At 37.3% G+C, this 22,573-nt stretch overlaps 1 protein-coding gene across 2 annotated transcripts in view; it reads right to left on the bottom strand.

Moving 5' to 3' along the window:
• NCALD (neurocalcin delta) overlaps positions 1–21,236 on the bottom strand; it is a 55,127-nt gene extending 33,891 nt beyond the window's left edge. For both annotated transcript variants that reach the window (XR_015695606.1, XM_087706805.1), the window contains exon 1: positions 21,017–21,236. The gene's annotated coding sequence lies outside the window, so the exon portion shown is untranslated. The remainder of the gene's footprint in view (positions 1–21,016) is intronic.
• Between the last annotated feature and the right edge of the window lie 1,337 nt (positions 21,237–22,573).

Here is a 22,573-nt window from a genome sequence, read left to right as displayed (position 1 = left end):
TTTAAGGTAGAATCTCCTGCTGACCTTAAGACCTCAACACTCCTATTACAGTCAGTGATCTCTTAGAAAAAGAATTGACCCAAGCAGGAACCATCTATCCAAAAAGGTTTTTAGCTATTTTGTTAGAGAGGCTGAGATGCAAAATATATTCCTTTGCATGACATAACTATCTTCAAGTGGTTGGCACATCCCTTGTTTAATGTGATTTGTTTTAACCCATCCTAGGAGAGTATTTAGTTTGGGAAAATAAAGAGTATGGGAATTTTAATCAGTGTCGGTTTTAATCTGATTTTTGCCTCCGAACAACTACTATTCATTAAAAAGAACTCTTAGACTGGACATTTTTTACATAATAAGTCTTGCTGCTTACTAAATAGTAATAAATTTTTCATTGCATATGTTTTGATGGTTCATAGTCCACTTCATTAGGAAAATCAAGATCATCAAGGTAGCTGTACACATATAATATTTAACTTTTACATATACTAACCCATCTCTCACTGCATTCTGAGAAATAGACGTGAATAAACCTGATGATAAATAGCGCTTTATTACAAATAAAGTTGAAGCTGAACATTTCTTTTTCTTGTGAACAAATAAAAATGAAGAACTTAATGGTAAGTCTAACTTTCATAATATCTGGTTTAAATGAGGCTGCTCTTGATGAGCATTTAGAAGTGGTAGTTTGTCCAAAATATAGCACTTTGGTTTGTAATGAGTACCCATTGAGGCACCCACCTAATATCTTTAAAAAGCTGCACTGATTGCCAGACACCAGATACAATTCAAGGTGCATCTTAGCATTGATAGATTAGCAGATCCGAGCTATCCCTGTAAATAAATAGATAAATAAATGTCCTTTAAAGTATAAGGAAGGCATCACAGCCCAGGTGCTTGGAATAAGTTACTAGGGAATCAGAAATATCAGCCCAGATAAACATTGGGGAATTGATGGACCAATCTCTCATAAAGAAAAATAGGCAAAATGTCTAGTAATTTGCATTTGTACTAAGAAATAGCAATAGCACTTGGACTTACATACTGCTTTATAGCCCTCTCTAAGCGGTTTACAGAGTCAGCATATTGCCCCCAACAATCTGGTTCCTTGTTTTACCAACCTTGGAAGGATGGAAAGCTGAGTCAACCTTCAGCCGATGAGAATCGAATTCCTGGCAGTGAGCGATGAGTTAGTTTGCATTACTGCATTCTAACCACTGCACCATCATGGCTCCAATTACTATCATTTCAAACAATCAGTAAGATATTCATTCTTCATTAGCAGGCAATGGAAAAAGTTTTAATTTTATAAATTCATCTTATAATCAATTTTGCAAAAATAACGATCCATTTACAAATCAGCTTTCAGACTTTCCGTATGAATCCTCTCTTGTAGACTTGCCAAATTGTCAACAACATCCATCGAATCCTAGAAATGTATTTAAACATTGTTTTGTTCTGTCTTCTTCTTTTTCATTCTTTCGTTATATGCTTTATTCTTATAAGTTAAGCTTTCAATGACTTTTTAATAAAACCAGGTTTTAAGATGATTTCAGAATTCAGCCAACTATCAGTAACCAAAGCAGCTTTAGGACTAACCTCAGGATCAATCCAAGTAATCCCTCAGCTAAGTACATTAAAGCAATAGTTAGAATCCAAACTTAATCCCTCCGAATCCTACTGATTTCAATAGCAGAAAGAAGCATAATGCTTGAAATAATTAGAATTTAAACCTCCTAACTATAAAAGACACTGAAATTCTTTCTCACAGTTCTGCCTTGAATATAATATTTAATGTTTTTAAAAGTCCTTCCTCCCCTCAAACTTTTTCATTTCAGATTTAAATAACCTCATTTTATCATCCAGATCACAAACACTAATTTTTTTCTCTGTTTTTTTTATTTGGAGAAGGAAAAAAAGAAAGGATTAAGTTTACTAAGCTTCAAAATATTTGAAATTTGCCAAAAATCTTCTTCAGAGGTCATCACTAGATAAATAACCTGCAGCTTTTAGGAGAAAGAAATAATAGCTATTAGCCAGCCAAGGAAGAGCCAACGGAGAATCACGAAACACCACCTACCCTTTTCATTATACAAAAAATCCAAAATTTTATCTGAAGTAGCTGCAGTAAGCGTTCAACTCAGTATAGTATTACTGAACAGGCATTCAATATTGTGCCAGTTTATTTTCATTATTAGTTTTATGGCACAAAAAACATCTAATTTATCTATGAAAATAAGGAATATTAAAGGAAAATAAAGAGAATGCGATAAGGATGGATAAATTTTACGTACTTATTTTCACTGAAGAAAATGAGCAGCCTATAGCTATGTATAAAACTGATACAAGGAGCCATGATATTGCAGTGGTTAGAATGCAGTATTGCAGGCTAAGTCTGCCCACAGTCAGGAGTTCGATCCAGACCAGCTCAAGGTTTACTTGCCTTCCATCCTTTCAAGGTTGGTAAAACGAGAACCCAGATTGTTGGGGGCAATATACTGACATTTGTAAGCTGCTCACAGAACGTTATAAAGCTTTGCAGAGGTATATAAGTCTAAGTGTTATTGCAATACCATTAGAAAGAAAGCTTTCTAACTAAATCAAGAGGTGGTGATAAGAGATGCAGTGCTAAAACTTGGGGGGAAACAAAAGTTAACAAAACATAAACAAAGTAGCATGGATGTGCAAGTGCTTTAAATGATTGAATTGCCATAGTGCTAATATTCTAATAAAATATTAATATCATAAATCTGATCTTCGTATTGGAAGATGAGAAAATGACCAATGACACTTTTTAAAAAGTAAAGAAGAAGGATTTAGATGGTGTTGGTAAATTATATTCCTGTTGAAGTAAGTCTCTTTCAGATAATCAGATGGAAAAAATATTAAATATAACATTACCAAATAGGTAGGACAAATCTTTCAGAAGAATAGTAAGCACAGTATACAAGTCCTATGTTCTAAGATTTGTTTCAGAATGCTAGCAAGGACACAAAGAAAGTAAAGTTAAAATGTTTCCAATGGAGGTCCTCCCCAGGAAAGCCTAACCAATTGGGTAATTGGACATTCTTTTTAAGAGTGATAATTGGTTAAAGAACATAGAGATATTAGAAATAAGTGGAAAGGATTGCTAAAATAACCTAGATGATAAAATGCAGGAGATGTCAAGGATGGAAAAACAAATCTGTTCAATAAAAGAGTGGGCAAGGAGAAACTTCTGCAGGATTTTTCAAGTTTCTATTATTATATGCTTTGGCAGCAATTATCAGTCTTGGGTATTTTAAGACTTGCGGACTTCAATTCCCAGAATTCCCAGCCAGTATGGGAATTACAAACATTCCTGTAATTTTTGTGGTATCGGTTTCTATCTCAAAAGTCTGTCAATAAATGATTAATGGAGCATAAATGGTAAACTTTCTGGATCCATAGAGACATCCAATTAACTAAAATTCTGTTCTATCTGGAGAGAAACTGATAATATAGTTACTAAAGTTTTACTACAAGATAAAGGCATTGAATACTTCGTATGCTACATATTATTTACTGAGGCATAGAAAACATTCAATGTAAAGCGGCAAACAAGTGTAATTATTTGAAAAGGATCTCTTTAAATCAATCCAAACATTTAAAATTGATACTGATTTAAAGCCAAACTTAAATGGTAGAAATTTAGAAAGCTAAACTTATTTAGGAATATATCTTAACACAGGAAAAGGCATCCTATTTAACAACTGAATATGATAGTGTAATATTGTCCAAGTTCACCAATTACGCCTTGCATTTGCAATTAGCTGAATTTTCTGCGGTGGAGGTTTTTTTTTGTTTTTTTTTTAAGAAAATGCACTCTAAAATATTTCATTAAATAAACAAACAGGGTCAGTGCAATGGAATGCACAATGATAAGGCAGTTTGAAAGAAAATGTAGCTCTTCTCTCTTTACCTTGTTCTCATTTCTCCAAAGACCCTGTAAACATTTTCAATGTTGCATATTATGTCTGTGGAGCATGTAAGGAATGGTGAGGATTTGAATTAAATCTTGAATTGTCATTCTCCTTCTCAAACTATACTTAGATTCACATTCTTTTTCCAGATTTAAGAGCAAATTTAATTAAACAAAATGTTTATTCCTTTTCTCCTTCATAACATGAATATATTTGCCCACTTCGATACACAGAATTTATTTTCGTCTAGATTCCTTGTATCTCATTCATTTGTATTTACAGTACCTTTAAAATCTGTAACATAGGCACTACTGTATTGCTAATTCAGTCCATGTGCCTATACATCATACAATCTTGTCTGACAACAGTTTAAATATATATATTTTAAATAGACCCTGGGTGTATCTTTTTTTTGTATTTGTTGCATTGTATTATTTTATTTTACTTTTACTTTTTATTATTATTTTATTTATTAAATAGCTTTATATGCCTGCCCAATTCACAATGACTCTGGGCAGCGCAATTATTGTATGATCAATAATTAATTAAAAGATGAAAAGGGAGACAGTAGGCTTTTTTCATATTGGAAAGGATTAATATACTGTATTTTTAGGAGTATAAGAAGCACCATGATTTTGAAGAGGCAAATTTTTTAAAAAAGTTTTTGCACTCTGCAGACCTCCCAAAGATGGACCAGTTTTTTGTCAAAAAAAAAGGGCATGCAGTGCCTTTAGGAGGCTTATAAAGTGCTCCTGGGGGTTGGCGGGCCAAAAATGAGCAAACAACGGCCCATTTTTCACTCATTTTTGCCCTCTCCAGCCCCCAGGAGCAGTCTGGAAGCTTCCTAAAAACTATGCACTGCCATTTTTGCAAAGGGGGTGGGGTTTCGGGAAGCCAAAAATGCTGTATTCAGTGTATAAGATGCACCCAGATTTTCACCCTCTTTTTTGAGGAAAAAAGGTGTGTCTTATACTCCGAAAAATACAGTAACTGTTTTTGATATGAAATACTGTAATAAGGATATGTAAAACATTTTATGCAGGTCATGCTATACACACAATAAGCACTTTCGGATGGACCATATCCCAGCAAAATATATAAGGTGCAAACACAAGACAAATGTCTTTGATGCACTATGGACCAAAACATGTTGAATATGTTCACTGCCTTATTTGTAAAAATAATAAAAGTGGCATACAAACAAACAAAGCAAATTGCGATGGTTATAAATCAGCTCATCCACGTGACCGACCTGATTTTACAATCTATTTGTGATGACTGTTAAGCAAATATTTGTGACCATAAAGCAAACACCTGAGTCATTAAATGAACCAACTATGGTCTAGTTTTGCTGAAAACCAGAAGCAAATGCCGCTTTTTGGCCACACAGTTGTAAAATGCAATCATGTGACAGTGGGAAGTTACATCCAACATGCGGTAATATGAATATGGGGAGGGGCAGGACTTGTTTGTAAGTACCCCAGGAAAGTCCTTCATAACTTTGAAAGGCTGCTATGTGTCTGGTTATAAATCGAGGAGCACCTAGTCATTGATTGTATTGTATCCAACTACTTTTATTGCTTCAAAACTATGAATGCAATGCAATTTCTGGTTTGCTTTTGTGTCCTGGGTAGTAACTGAGTTGAACTAACGCAACAATTCAGATGTGTTTTACACATGCATTTTAACTACACAAATCAGAATCTAATTGGCTCAATTTAGACCATCCAAATCAATATGGATATCACATCTATAGTTCATCTCAATTATCCAAATGGAAACAATGATTCACGCAGATCTTTTTAATTGTGCTGGGTGATTTTACAGGAGGCATACTCTGAATTTTTTTCTAATTTGACTTTTCACCCCAGTTCTAATGAGGCTTGTATTTCAATCCCAAATAGGCAAAGATCTTACAGTAACTGCTATCTTGATCTGTCCATTACAGTTTGTTCTTCCAACTATTATATATCCTACTCTGCTTGGATTTACAATGTTTTAATGATTGAAGTTATTGTTTTAATTCAAGAAAGATGGGATTCAGGACCCCTTCCTTGGGCGGATGCCGAGAAAACCTTTATAGGTGCAGAAGTAGATGTTATTTTGAGTTTCTCCAGTTTCAAATTTATATGATCTCTATTGTGTTTGATAAGAATTTCACAATATTACGCATTCTCTTTCTGAAATGCTGCATGTGATACATTTTTCTTTCTTCCCTTCTAATTTGATTTGCCTTTAACATTAGAATTTCTATACTACTACAAGGAGAAGGCGTGATGGCTCAGTAGTTAAAGACATTGAACTTGTCAGCTGGAAAGGTTCGAGGTCCTGCGGCCCATCTAGCAGTTTGAAAGCATGTAAATGCAAGTAAATTAATAGGTAACACTTCAGTGGAAAGGTAATAGAATACTGTGCATCTTTGGCCTACAGCCATGCTGGCCACATGAACCATGGGAATGTCTTTAGCCAATGATGATTCCTTCAGCCAAGCATCCTAGAGTCAGACATGACTGAATAGGGAAAATGTTACCTTTACTACAGGTGATGAGCTACATTTCACTGCATCTCTATTTTTCGAAACGTAGATAAGGGATGCATGGAAAGGATGCAGTTCTATGGAGCTCCTTAATCATCCAGGTCACGGTTGTCCCAAAGGTGGTTTGTTTCCCCCAAAAGGCAACTAGATTTTTTTTGTTTGGTTTTTTTCCCCCCTTTGGAAACATTTCACTTCTCGTGGAAGCAAAAAAAGAAAAAGAAAAAAACAGAAAGTCCAGTTGCCTCCTGAAAAAGCACCTTTGGGACAACCATGATCTGGTTGACTAAGAATCTCTACAGACATTTTGGTTCTCATCCAAAAAGCATCTTCAATTCTGACTGATAAGGAATTTCCCACCAATCAGTTAGAACTGAAGAAGTTTCTTGGATGAAGAACTGCAGTTAGGACTGTTACCTTTACTACAGATGATGAGGCTTCTTGGATGAGAAGCAAAACATATTCAAAGAGGGGAAAAAAGGTTCAGTTGCCTTTTGGAAAAAAAGCACCTTTGAGAAAGGATGCAGGTAGATTGGAAAGCCTAGCTGACATAACCCAGTCCTATATTTTAATCACACAACAATTTCCCCAAAACATTGAAATCATAGCTAACAGGGGTCCCCAAACCCCGGGCCGTTGCCCATTGGGAACTGGGCCATGGAAGTGGTAGGCAAGCTTGCAGAGTTCCACTTGCTCGAGCAGCGGGTGAGTGCAAATAGAGCTGCATGTGCATCAGAGGTGGTATTCAGCTGGTTCTCTCCAGTTCGGGCGAACCAGTAGCGGCAGCTGTGAGAGGCTCCACCCACCCACTCCGAGGTAATGCGCAAGCACTATGCGCATGCACAGATAAGGTGTGTGCACTCACATTTGCAAATTGGTAGGGAAGGTAAGTGAATCCCACCTCTAGAGCGCATGCACACACACCTGCCACTCATGTAGACCCATCCCCTCCTCCCCACAAAGCCAAAAAGGTGGGGAACACTGATATATAACATTCCTTTTTTCAGCATATAAGAAGTACATGTTATAACTGTTCTTATTTTAAGAATTTTCCTTTTATACAAATATGGACACAGAAGGACGAATGCATCAGGAAAAAGCTAGGCACAAATACAATTTTCTATATGACGTCTTTATTCCTACAGCTTTTAGCAAATAAAGTGTTACGCATGCTCCTTTTCTCCCTCAGAATGCAAAGAAACTTTCATTTCTACCTCTTAACATTCTCATCAAGTTTCCATTCTGTTTTCTTATGCCTGCGTTTCTCACTTTCTTTCTTATCTGTCCACTTGTCAAAATCATTTTCTCTATCTGATCAGCTTCTTCAAACTTTCCACTTGGTAGCGGGGCAGATGGTTTTCAGCATTCAAAATAGGTTCAACGGTTTCAAAGCCGTGCTGTGGAAGAAGAGGTCGGGAAGGGTTTGATGCAGAAGACAAGCAGTTTATTCAGAAATTATGAGTGATATATTCAGTATAATGCACAGTATCATAAAAGCAGGATGTGTAAGGTTGTTTTTCTTGAATCACACAAGAAGCATGTTACAATATAAACTTCTATACTTCCAGCTAGTTGCTAGGCAATATAGAAGTAGAACTCTGCACCGAGAATAACCTGCTACTGTACATTTAGAGACTTCATAAAACAGCTCTGGAGGGCACCAGGAAGTGCGGGAGGGAAGAGATTCCAAATTATAGCTACAAGCTAAACTGAGAAGTCAAAAAAGCATTTTAGAACTCAGTGAAAAACCACTTCTACATGGCTGCACGGATGTGTCCATAAAGTTAAAAAGAGTTGAGTTCAACGTAAGGTAGACTTTACCTTTTTAGTATATTTGAAAAGTCCTGAATCTCAACTTTAAAAAAACAACACTAATGACATTTTGTCCCTGCTATCAATGCTCCTCTCTTTGAAGTAACTACAGAGATGAAAACAATATTCTGGAAATATATGACAATGATAAATTTGACAATAAAACAATATCAGTTAGGTCTGGTTTTCAGTTTTAGTACACACTGTTCCCAATCTTTTCATTCTTCTGTCTCCTTATAAATTAAGTTGTAACTTACTATTCCGCTAAACTTGATAAGCCACTTTATCTGATTTTGTAAGGGTAATTTTCTAGCAATTTCATATTGTTTCATTTAAATTACAAATTTAGAACTATTATTATGTCCTTTCCATTCCTTCCCCAACATACTTAGAAACGAACAAACAAATGCTTTATAGTTTCTCAGAAATGGGAACTTTTTAAGTAACAAAGATTTTGTTCTTAAAACCAAGACAAAACTATGGAATTCACCACCATCCAATGGGGTGACATGCCCACCAATTCAGGTGGTTTTAAATGAGACCTAGGCAAATTCACGGAGAAGGGCATTTATCAGTGGTTACTAGTCGATGACCAGACAGTGGAATCTCAGGTCATCCACACATATGAGGAGCAAGAAGAAAACTCATGTTGTCAGGGGTTGCCACTATTACAAACCTTGACATCGCCATACAGCCATTGTGCCAGGTGATGCTTCTCAGAGCTATCAGGTTATTAGCAGAATACGCAGGGAAAAAATGTGAGTCTGTACAAGTAATACTCATGTACTCATTGGAGTGCAAGAACCATTTTATAAAGGATTTTTGCATCAAAGCAAATTTTCTTTGACATAACCAGGATAGGAAGGAGACCCAAAGGTGCTTTTTTCAAGGGGCATCTGGTTTTTCTTTGAAAAAGTTTCACTTCTCATCTGAGGGGAGGTATACAACATCATCTATTTCCAATCTGCAACACAATCCTTTCAACAGTTCCAAGGTGGCTCCACACAAATTTGCACCACTCGGGTGACTCTCATGACACAGATAAACAACCTGCTTAACGAGTGCAAATGTATAAATCCTTCCATTCCCCACCATCCAGTCAGAGCTGAAGAAGCTTCTTGGATGAGAAGCGAAATGTCTTCAAGGAAAAACCAGAAAGTCCAAGTTGCCTCTTGAAAAAAACTTCTAGCACAGCTGTTTTCATAGCTGTTTTCAACTCAACTCGGGCCAAATTTGAAATTCATTGGTAACCATCACCACATCTTGTGGGAATGAATTTCAAATTTTAATTACAATTTCAATTACAAAGCTTTGCTCAAATCAGCCCAGCTTGCCTTGTTTTCTTATATTTAAGTCAATATTTCTTCAGTATTTGCAAGTCTATCTTATTTTATGTTTTGCTGAGAATGCTTCACTTTGGATTCCAGACTGAGCAGGGAATCAGACATGATGGATGAAAATGGACCCTTCCAATTAAAACAAGGAGAAATGTGGGTTGGGTGAGCCCATAATTTGCCAATTTCACTACCCACTGATGTGAATATACACTATTTTGCCAAAAGTATTCACTCACCTGCCTTTACTCGCATATGAACTTACTGTGACATCCCATTCCTAATTCATAGGGTTCAATATGACGTTGGTCCACCCTTCAACTCTTCTAGGAAGGCTGTCCACAAGGTTCAGGAGTGTGTTTATGGGAATTTTTGACCATTCTTCCAGAAGCACATTTGTGAGGTCACTCACATACACTGATGTTGGACAAGTTTACGTGGCCTACCACTTCGGGGATGAGTTGCTGTCGTTCCCAAGCCCTTCCACATTCTTATAATACAGCTGACAGTTGACTATGAAATATTTAGGGACAAGGAAATTTCACGACTGGATTTGTTGCAAAGATGGCATCCTATCACAGTTCTACGCTGGAATTCACTGAGCTCCCGAGAGCGACCCATTCTTTCACAAATGTTTGTAAAAACAGTTCTGCATGCCTAGGTACTTGATTTTATACACCTGTGGCCCTGGAAGTGAATGGAACATCTGATTCTGATTATTTGGATGGGTGAGCGAATACTTTTGGCAATATAGTATATGTTGTGGACAAAAATACTGATATTGGAGAAGCACTATCAACACAAAGCATGAGTTAAAATGCATTGATCTCTTTACTATATTAAAAATTTAGTCCTATACATATTTACTCAGAAGTAAATTCTATTTACAGGATTATAATCCAACTCTATGTGAGTCTACAGTAAAAAAAAATTTGTATCGATGCAATGGACTAGGTAGAACTGAATCTTTGCTGCTATGGAATGAAACACCTGTGATGAATGAATGTTAAAAGATACTCTGCTCTGTAAAAAAAAAAAAATTCTAAAGGAAAAAAATGTGATACCACTTAACTGCCTCTTCTCATATTTCTGGAATCCTTCGTTCTTTTGCAGTAGGATGTTAACATGATAAATAAGTGGATTTGTTCAATGAAATCTTTGTACACAGCAGGGTAATAATAAAGAAACTGTTCTCAAGCAAAATGAACAATACTGCTTTTTATATATTTACACTGAAATCACAAAGAACACGATATGTTTCAAAAAGAAAGCAGATTCACATCATTTAATAATGCTAACAAACTAGGTGAAAGAACTGGTGTTATCATTTATATTCCCAATTTCAGGTAGTCAATTTAGGACCATAATGGAGCCTGCCCATTTCTGAGAATGAAGGACCACTATGTAGATACCGGTACATCTCTGCCTTCTAGAAAGGACACTGAGATTGAGAGATTTCTTACAGGATAAAGAAAAGAATCAACTTTGGGTTTTGAAGATTAGATTGGACTTGACTAGAGAAATAGTAGCTATAGCTTTTTAAATAAAGGTTATTTACATTTGATATCTTATTACCTTTTAGATGACATTAAGAGAACATTTAATGAATATTGTCTTTAAAAGGTAAAGGTTCCCCTCGCACATATGTGCTAGTCATTCCTGACTCTCGTGGGCGGTGCTCATCTCCATTTCAAAGCCGAACAACCAGCGCTGTCCGAAGACATCTTGGTGGTCATGTGGCTGGCATGACGAAATGCCGAAGGCACACGGAACGCTGTTACCTTCCCACCAAAGGTGGTTCCTATTTTTCTACTTGTATTTTTATGTGCTTTCAAACTGCTAGGTTGGCAAATGGGTAGACTTCAACTCCCAGAATTATCCAGCCAACAAGCTCGCTGGGGAAATCTGGGAGTTGAGAGTCCACCCATCTGAAGACTGCCAAACTTGAAAAACACTGTGCAGAAGCCCAGAGGAGTCTCAAAAGAGGTGATAAAGAGTTTTGTTCAATAGCGTTCTCTTTCCATTTTCCACTCTTTACAAAAGTAAAAATAGACTTTTTGCATTTTCTAAGTAATATATGGAACATCTTTTCTTTCAGTTTCCAAAACTGCAGAGGAGAACTTTAAGTCATCTAATATGGAAGGAAGAGCAGAATAAGGCAACCCTGCTGCTTATTTTCATCCCAAGAAGTGAGGAGACCATGTTGCTCCATGAAGAAGCTTTGAGGAAAAGTTTCACTACTGTTGTCAAAGTGAAGAATCCTTGTAAAAATCTGCACAATCCTAGTGCACAATCCTAGTGAGTATTAAGCTGGACACTTCTGACCGATTCTCCACCTTGAATAGCCATTTGTGTGTCTTGCTCCTTTCATTAGCAGATGTAGCCAGAATTGATACAGATAGTCCTTGATTTACAACCACAATTGGGACTGGAACTTTTGTTGATAAACAAGATAATTGTAAAATCAGTCATTCCCAATTTTACAGTCTTTTTTTGCCATAGTCATTAAATGAATCACTGCAGTTAAGTGAAGCATGTGATCATTAAGAGAATTCAATAGCTTCCACCATTGACTTTGCTCATCGGGTGCCATTTGGGAAGGTTGCAAATGGCAATCACATGATCTTGGGGCACTGCAGTCATGATAAGGCCATGCCAGTTGCCAAGGGCCTGAATTTGGATCATGTGACCACAGAGACTCTGTGATGGTCATAAGTACAAGGACTGACCATGGGTCACTTCTTCAGCAGCATCATAACTTTGAATACCACTAAATGCATGCCTTTAAGTTAAGGATTACCCATAATGACTGATGAACAGAACTAATGTGTACTGTTGCTTCAAGCTGTAGCATCAGGATTATAATCAATAACTTATTTATCTGGCAAAGGGAGCAAAATATACTTTCTCCAACAACTTCCTGTCAGCTGATGAGGGAGCCAAGTTGGTCTTCCTCTTCCCATGACAATTGCTCTGGGAAGTTAGCAGAACGAAACTCTTAATATCCTTGGATAAACAATGTACATATTACTTGACTCTCTGGCCAACTAGGAAGTGTTCAGATTTATAATTCATTGCTATAACCTCATGAACAACTCATATCCTTCCTTTTAAGGTACTTGGATCAATTTCCAGAACTCCCCAGTCTGCATGGAGAATTAAGGGAATTGAAGTCCGCATGTGTTAAAGTTATCAAGTTTGAAAATACTGCTCTAGGCTTTATTGATGCATCTTTCTTTCTTTTTTAATTAAATTAGCAAACCTAAAGGAAGAGATTATTCTGCAATGAATGAAAGGAGCGCTTAGAGGCAATGGTCAGTTTGAAATATCTGAAATAAAATATAATGGATGTATTTGTGTGATTGGTTGCCATAGAATGAAATCAAGCCAGTTTGACAATCAAAATCAGCTGCTTTGGAAGAAATTGCAAAGTTGTTTGAATGGGACTTAAGTCAGTTGCATAAAGAAAAATAAAATTCCAAATGCTTCTCTCTCAAAAGAAAAGACTCCACAGAGCAAATATCAGTGAGAATTGATTAGCAAGGCCAACATTATTTGTAATAACTTCCCAAAGTTGGAGCACTTGTTTGAATCAGTATCTTAACTTTACCAATTGCTCTAATTAAACTATTTAGTTCTACTAATGTTAACATAGTGTGTAAAGGGATAGTGCAATTCAAAGGCATAAATGAGACTGGTGTCGTGTAATTTTTTTCCCCAATAGCACGGAACTGCTTGAATATTTTATCTGACAAGACTTCCTATTAATTTTTTTTTTGAACCAGAAAACCTCATTGACATCATCTGAAATGTCTAAAACATCATTTTCTAAAAAAAAAACCTAAAGCTAAACTCCTGCTAAAATTAGCTTAATTATTTTCATGCCACCACCTTTGTAGCTAAAAAAACAGAGAAAGAAATCCTAATAACCCAGATATCCATCTGTTATCTATGTCCAATTAAATTATTCAACATAATGATAGTTAATTTTGTTTTCTTTCACATTCCAACGTTTTTTTAAAAAAGCAGGCAACTCTTAAAGATAGCTACTTGATTCTTCAACACCTGCTAGAGTTATTTTGCTTAAAAGTTCACTGTTTCTTTAGCCAAGAACAAATGCTATTTTAAACATTCCCAAAAGATTTCACTGAGTTATTTCTAAACCTGAAACTCAACGAAGATTACACATTTGCTGTTTAGGAAAGTTTTTTGTACCTTTCAAGCAGCATTATTGTTCATAATGGATTTCAATAAGCTACTGACCAAGTCCAGTAACATAACACAACAACAACAAAAGAAAAATGGAGTAGCACCTGATATACACACATTGGTTGCATCATAGGGTTTTAACATCTTTTGACACTTACTTAAAACATTGCTTTCCAATGACTTTAGATATGATAGCAACAACACGATATACATATCCCATTTAAATGTATATTTCTATAACTTACTCAAGACTTTACTAAGATAACATGTTTCTCATTGCATGTTTGGACTATAGGGTTTTAATCCTAGAATATGCTCAAAATCTCAGAATTTGCCTAATATTGATTATTTTAAGATGTTTAAATTATTCTTGGCTCCATATTTGTGCATTAGTCATAAAAATGTTATGGAAATATAATTAGAAACTAGAGTTCAAGCACTATGGGATATAGCATTTCCCAAAGGAAGCTTTCTCAAGCAAGATATTTCATTAAAATAGAAGTCAAAATCCTGGAAAATGACCTTCAAAATTTCTTTCCTCTGTGTTACATATGTGTGTTACTTCTTTTCTTCACAGTTAGGTTAAACATAATTTATGTATTTAACATTACTTTCTTTTGTTTTGTTTTGTTTCCTACTAGTACAACACTGTGATGAAATGTGGAATATTGACTTTTAGGAGTTTATTGACTTATAGGAGAGCCAGTTTGATCTAGTTGTTAAATCACCAGCCTAGAAGGCAGGGAATTGTGAATTCAAGTCCTACCTTAGCCATGAAAGTCAACTAGGTGACTTTAGGCCAGTCACACTCTCTCAGTCCAATCCACCTCAAAGAGTTGTTGTGGGGCAAATAGGAGGAAGACGTTTTGTTGGATAAGTTCACTTCCTTATTTGTAAAAATAATAAAGGTGGGATACAAATAAATAAATATTTATTAGGGGCTAGATGTTATTGCTATTATAGTATTAAGAAACCGGTATATGTTTTCTTTTTCTCCTGCAAATGTTTGCTAACTTCTCAAGTATAATCTAGACCACAAAATTGCTAGTGATAGTAGACTGCAGAATGGAAAAAATGTTGTGGTCCTTTCATTCAACTTCCCCCAGGATACCTACAGCAGCAACATCAGAATTTGGATCAACAGTGATTCTGTCAAAGCCACATAATAAGATGGTATCTATAGTATCCCTGCCACAAAATAAATACTGACATACTCACAACTTATTTCTAGTATACTTATTTATTCAGGAGACATATATACCACCTCCTAGCAAACATATATAAATATTAAAGCAAGTAAAAGAAATATAGTATCCACAAAACAAATAAAAGCCCAATCAACTGTACCAAATACTTTATATTCAAGAAAATGTGATTCTTTAAATTTGCCATAAATGAAGAGAGGATAATGTCCTTTTCTCTATTTTTTTGTTAACATCTTTATTTTTGTCTTTAAAAAGTTTTTATCTTAAAAAAGAAATGTAAAACATTAAACAAGCAAAATAAAAACACAAGTAGTCCTCAACTTACAATCGTTTACTTAAACAACCATCTGAAGTTACTACTACTATTTGAAAAAAAGGGGGATTTATGACCCAGATCCAGAGTTCTAATTGTTTTCATATCTTTGCAATCATTTGACCAGCATTTGGGCGCATTACAGCCACTTGCAGTATCCCATAGTCACATGGCTGCATTTTACCAGCATTTATTTCCAGCTTTCAGAAAAAAATGCACTCAGTGAACAATGAGTGGGTTTGTCACGTTTCATGACTCTTATGATTTGCAACCTTAATAGACAGATTACATTCATAACTCAAGGTCTATCTGCACAAGCTTAAGAAAGAAAGGGGGAGGGATCTCTTATGTTTGATGCTTATCAATAGTAATTGTTTATCAATGAATTCACTATTATAATATGAAGAGTACATGATATAACAGAATAACAGAGTTGGAAGGGACCTTGGAGGTATTTTAGTCCAATGCCCTGCTCAGGAAACCTGCTGTCCCACTGCTCAGGAAACCCTATACCATTTCAGACAAATGATTGTCCAATCTCTTAAAAACCTCCAGTGTTGGAGCATTCACAATTTGTTCCACTGGTTGATTGTTGTAGCTGTCAGGAACTTTCTCCTTAGTTCTAGGTTGCTTCTCTCCTTGATTAGTTTCCACCCATTGCTTCTTGTCCTGCCCTCAGGTGCTTTGGAGAATAGCTTGACTCCCTCTTCTTTGTGCAACATATTAGATAGCAACACCGCTATTATGTCACCCCTAGTCCTTCTTTTCATTAAACTAGACATACCCAATTACAACAACCGTTCTTTATATGTTTTAGCCTCCAGTCTCCTATACAATATATTACTGTAATATGTCACAGAATCTTTGCCACAGTAAGACAGCGACAACACCATTTGATAAATTCTCACCTCTCTAAAGCAGTGTTCCAGACACAGCTCTGTTTGCTTCAAAAATGGAAAGAATGACCCTGTAATTTTTTACAATTACTCAGTTCCAGATGATGGAGTAAAGGCTGTCAGATACACAAGAGTGCTGCTTTCACTAGGATGTATGAACAGTATCCTGTGATCTGTCACCCAAGTTGCAGGGAGGACAAAGCAAATCAAAAAGAACTGTTTCATTCAAAAAAGGATCAGTCCTCCTAGAGCTACTTCCTAACACGGGTTCAGATTTAAACCACCTTACCTGAGAGATCTCTGCTTGCATTTCCCATGGTCTTGGCATTCATAGTTGGATCTTGGAATAGGGAGAACAGCAAATGACCCACATATCCCAGACTATTAAAGTGACCAACGAATTAGAAAACTGTACTATTTACAGTCTAAATACTAAGTGTTTCTATTTTTTTTTTATTAACTGACATTACCTGCACAAGGTGGGTGGAGTTGTTCCTTCCATTTTCAACAAATAAACAAAACTTTTTGGTTTTGTTCTTATGGTCATTTCAGGCCATCACTTTAGTTTTTTTGACTCAAGAAAAAAGAAAACTCTCCTTCCTATCTGTCTATAGAGATTCTCAGTCATCTAGGTCATGGTTGTCCCAAAGGTGCATTTTTCAGGAGGCGAATGGACTTTCTGTTTTTTCTTTGAAGACATTTCACTTTTCATCCAAGAAGCTTCTTCAGTTCTGACCGGATGGTGGGGAATGAAAGGGTTTATACTCCTTGCAGACAGCTGGACATTTGCATCCTTTTAGCGGGTTGTTTATCTGTGTCATCAGAATCACCAGAATGGTGCAAATTTGTGTGGCGCCTTCTTGGAACTGTTGAAAGGATTGTGCTGTAGACTGGAGATAGATGATGCCGTATACCTCCCCCTCACCCAGGTGAGAGGCAAAATGTCTTCAAAGGAAAACCAGAAAGTCCAGATGCCTCTTGAAAAAAGCACCTTTGGGCCTCCTTCCTATCCTGGTTATGTCAAAGAAAATTTGCTTTGATGCAAAAATCCTTTACAAAATGGTTCTTGCACTCCAATGAGTACATGAGTATTACTTGTACAGACTCACATTCTTTTTCTGCGTATTCTGCTAATCACGTGGCACAATGGCTGTATGGCGATGTCAAGGTGTGTAATAGTGGCAACCCCTGTCAACATGAGTCTTCTTCTTGCTCCTCACAAGTGTGGATGACCTGAGATTCCACTGCTAACATGATCTCTAAATGGTACAAAGGCACTGTTGTGTTTTCTGGAATGCTACAGGCAGGTCTGTCATTTTGTCATAAGCAAATAACCTGTGCATTGGATATGCTGGTTTTCCTAGTATATATTCTCCTCCTCAGGCATGATATGAATGTATAACTGCTTTAGTCTGAAGTAAGAATGCAATCCTATTGAAGTGCTGAAACAAGTAAAAACAGCAAAGAAACCCAGTTTTCCAGTAACGTTTTTCCACCTGAGATTGCTCATGATTCAGAATGTATGATCAAATGTGCATTCACCAATATGTATTACAGTATTATTACTCACAGGGTTGGTTTCTAAATCAAATCCTGGCTTTACAAGTGGTCTACAGAGGTTCCATTTTCATTTAATGGCTTGGGGGCTTGGGAGGAGAAGATGCAATTTGGGGAAAAGTATGAATCCTTTTTTAAATAGCCTACTTTTCTTCATCAAATGTAACTTTCTTGATATTGCCTACAGCAATTTAGCCACACAAGTGAAAAAGAAAAATGTAATACTTCTAACTAAGTACAGCAAAGCTCTAACATTTTTGAGGTAGCGAGCACATGAAATATCTAGAAATGGAACTCAACAAAATGGCTGCTGTGGGAGGAGATGCCCCATCAAAAATTGGCTGTGGAATGGCATCACAAAAAATCTACCTGTTGCTCTTTGTTACAGTCTCTAAACTCCAAGGACACTATTTACCCACACCCCACTTACCTCTATCTATTCTAGGCAGGTGGGCAGAATATAAACAAAAGAAATTGCAATTTAAAAAACTAGTTTTTTTAAATTTTCTATGAACATTTAAGGCTGTTATTTGGGAAAACGCAAATCTTAAAATTGATTCCGGGGTTGATGCTTTGCTCTGCAATACAACAACTTTTTTTAAAATACTATTTAAATTTAAAATCACTTTTAAAAATGTATAATGTTGTTTGAGCCAGCAATCATAGTTTGGCAATCATGGTTTATGAGTCAGCATGTTGAGAAAACCCATACAAGAGATTACTTGCCCCCCCCCCATGGCTCCCAAATGCGCCAATCTAAATCAAAGTGAAGAACAACAACAACAGTTTATGGCTTTACAAGATACATGAATCCAGTTTGCCCAATAGAAATTGGGTGGGTCCTTTGCAACTCCAAAGTAGTTTGCATCTGGGTGGAGAACAAAGCTTCTTGTAACAGTGTGCACTGATGGGTCACTCAGTTCAGATGCCTTTTCCAACCCCACCCATTGAGCACCAATCGCTGCAAAAGCAAAGGAGACATGATTGCATGCACAGGAGACCAACTCTGCCAACCACTCAACACTGCTTTGGCAGCAGCTTTGAAAATTTCAATCTAATCATTCATCCAGGAATTGCTTCACCTCTGTCTTATCACCACTGCAAACTGTTGCTTCTATTATCTGACATAGTAAAAAATGGAAAGACTACAATTTTAGCTACCCATGAATCATTATAGAAATTGTCAACACATTTGGTGTGTCAGTGTTGCTACATGATTATACATATACAAACTTAAGAATGCAGCTGAGTGGAACAGTTATCTTGCACTGCAGCTGCATAATTATCTTTTCTCCAAAAGTTTTGCTTAAGAAAATTAGGGCAGAATAGCATTTTGCTGAGTTGCATCCTATACCTGTCATCAATACAACCTCCCTCCCACCCAAGATTATCTTTAAATGTCAGGCAATGCTTGGTTCCTTTCATCTTTTAGCAATTTTATTAATCCAAAAACACATGTTATCATTAGGTTAAATCTATCAGGGGTCTCATTCCAAAAATAGACCAAATTTATTAAAACTGATTGATACAAAAAGTGAGGTTTCAAAAGGCACTGTTTAACCTCTAAGAAAATAAATGCATCTATATTTTTAATAATTAAAAACTATATTGCAAACTATCTTGGTTAGTTCTTTTTACCTCCGCCAATATATTAAGCAGGAGACAGATCCTAGTATTTTACTGATAGGCAATCATCAAGTATTACATTTTTGAAAAGCTGCTTAAAAGGTTCAGGAATGCAACACAAATTATTAGGAAACAATAACTGAAACAAGGTATATATTCCCCTTCATGAACATAAAATGTACAAATATGATCCCACATGTTAAGACCCCCATATCAAGACCAATTATATGCTATTCTTTTTCCAAACTTCCCTTTTATGGTGTACCTGGTAAGTTTCAAAGCCATTTTTGTCACTCATTAAATAGGTGCGTTTCAAAGAGATATTTTAAAAACAGCATGCAGATCTGAAGCAAATGTCATGCTGTTCCTTTCAAAAATATCAATATTGCAGTTATTGCTCCTACATTTCTAATTAGACAAAAGGAAGAATCGCAACGCTCTAATTAATGTTACATGAAGGCATCCATGCTAACTCTCATTCAAATACAACTCAACGAATCATTATTTATTTAAATTCATTGGTCGCTGAACTCCAGAGAATCAGGAATTCTATACAAGATGCAGTTTGTTTGTTTTTATCCCTCATACAGGAAGCAAGTAAGCAAGCAGTGTTTTTATTTTTCAACTGGGAGTAATATCTTTGAAATGAGAGCTCCTATTTTTCATTACTGCAAGTCATTTGTTTCCCCCAGAAGGAAAGTTTAAAAGGAAAGCTGCAAGTGGAGTGGGCGAATGGAAAGGTAGTTGAAAACACACAATTTAACTATTCTATTGGCATATCTCAGATTTGGAACGGTTTGTTTCTGGCTCTCGTTCTTACTACATACAACAACATGCGAAAGGCTAGTTTTTAATATAAAGTAATGCTAATACCAGGAAACCCAGAATTCGTATTGGCTTCCCTTCTTCTCGGCAGTCAAGAGACGCCGGTGGCTTCCCACCATTTGCCCCGACTTGGAAGTTGAATGGGGCTTCCTTCCAAGTTCGTGCGTGGAGCCTCGAGCCCCCACCCGAGATGCCAGTCGAAATTCCTCTGGAAGCCAATGCCATTCCCAATGCTCCCAACTTCGATCCGGTGGGAATCCAGCACGGCTCGTAGCAATTAAGAAGGGCCAAAAGTGTTCTTTTAATCGGATCAGGCGACCCAGTAAGGTGCTTCTTTGAACCTGGCCCAAGGGGAGGGGAAGCAAAGGAAGGCAAGAAGCCGCGTTTCGTGGACTCCGGTCCCCGACACGTTCTCCCACGCCTGCCGACAGCGTCCCGCCCAGTCTCGGTGGCTGCCTGGCATTTCCCTCGCCCGCCCTGAACTTTTGCTCCCCGCCGCTGCCCGCGCTCAGCTCAGGGGAGGAGCCGCGCCGCTTCTGCCCCACTTTTCGGGGGGACCCCGACTCGCCTTCTGCCCCGGAGGGGAAAGTTGCAACGCGCCTCAAAGAAGCCCACGCGAGGCAGGAGGAAAAAGTGAGCGACGCGAGGCGGGAAAAAGGAGCCGCTTTTGCACCGCAGGCAACACAAAACAACAACAACCCCCAAAGCAAAGCAATGGTCCTAAAGCCGTGGAAATGCTTAACCGCAGCCCCCTCCGGCAGCCTTTACCTCGCCCCGCAGAAATGCAATTCTTCTCTAATGCGCCATGCTCCGACTGCTCGGCGGAGGAAGCGCGGCGGCCAGGAACGAGCGAGCGAGCGAGCAGCCCCGGACGCGGCAGATTTCTCACATACGGCTCGGGCTCCGCCGGAGACTCCAGCCACACCGCCTGCCTCCGGCTGACGTCAATGTCACTGTCACACGGCTCGCTGCGAACCCAAAGAGCATTGGTCGTCGTAGCAACCGCAGCCCGGCGCTGTGAGATAATTTCGAGAGGTCATTTGTGCACGTTTGGAGCGCGGTTGGGGCTGACCCGGGTCCCCGGACCTGTGGAAAATAGGGAGGGGGGCGAGGGAGGGCTGAAAGGGGGCGGTGAATTCATTAAGGTCTGCAGAGATAACGACCGACTTGCTCACCCACAACCCTTTTGGGTTGTGTAAACTGGGGAGCAGGAATGTGGCATTGGCGCCCCCCCCCCACACTTCTTAATTTCTTCTCAAGGCATTCCCGAGTCGGGATGATTTTTACCACTTCCTTCCTTCCCTCCCTCCCTCCCTCCCTCTTTTTTGTTTGCTTGTCTGCTTTTGTCAGTGGGCCAGTGAAGAGAAAACTTCAAAATAAATAAATAAATCCCGATTTAAGCCTCAGGGGATTATATTTTAACTAATTATTTTAACTGTCATGATCCATCAGTTCAACTCTTCAGTGAGACATTATGGGATATGTGGAATGGATGCTTCTTGGTTTCCTCTAAAAGAACCGGCACAAATCAAATTATTTCTCCTTTTCAGCACATAACAAGCATAATTATTTGTATTGGATTTTTATCAGATAACTGTCCTGGCAAACGATAGATTTTATTTTAAAAATCTAGAAATAAAAGTCAGTAAGTAAAGTAATAAAAATTCAAAGGACAAAAATGCTCATGGTGTACATGAAAACATATTTCCAAAGTTACTGCAGTAAAATAAGAGTACTACTGAGAAAGGCCTGTCTCTGGTCTTGGTCAATTTGAATTTAAAGAATGGAAGACCAAAAAAAGAGAATAAATTAATATCGATCACATCAAATGTTCAAATGTTAACCTACACAAAATGCTCCCCGTTTACCATAGTTGATTTATCAGATGCAACTAGTAGTCCACAAATAAGAATATAAATCAATAGTCCTTTTCGTTTGCCATCTATCAGTTGGAATTAAGAAACAACACAATTTTTAAAAAAAATATATTTTTATTATTTTTACATTTAAAACTATGCAGTACCGCAGAGTCGAAGTGACCATACATTCACATTATATACAATTAGTCTCAACTATTAACTATTAACCTACTTAGTGCATTATCTATCCTTCTGTCCAATCCCAATATATACAGTTCGTTCCAGTCTTGTCACCTTGTCTTATACTAATCATAAAATCTGTTCCAGACTTAAAATATTCTGATTCCCCTTTATTTTTAAGTTCAAGAGTGAGCCTATCTGCTTCCACACAGGTCAACACTTTTCTGTTTATATCCAGTTCTGATGGTGTATTTTCTTTTTTCCAATACTGCACAAAAGTTATGTG

This window comes from Thamnophis sirtalis, unplaced genomic scaffold, assembly GCF_051295495.1.
Source record: "Thamnophis sirtalis isolate CommonGarterSnake01/CBP01778 unplaced genomic scaffold, rThaSir2_p1.2 scaffold_2, whole genome shotgun sequence".
In the NCBI taxonomy this organism is placed as follows: domain Eukaryota; kingdom Metazoa; phylum Chordata; class Lepidosauria; order Squamata; family Natricidae; genus Thamnophis; species Thamnophis sirtalis.
This window is presented reverse-complemented; position numbering and strand designations above follow the sequence as displayed.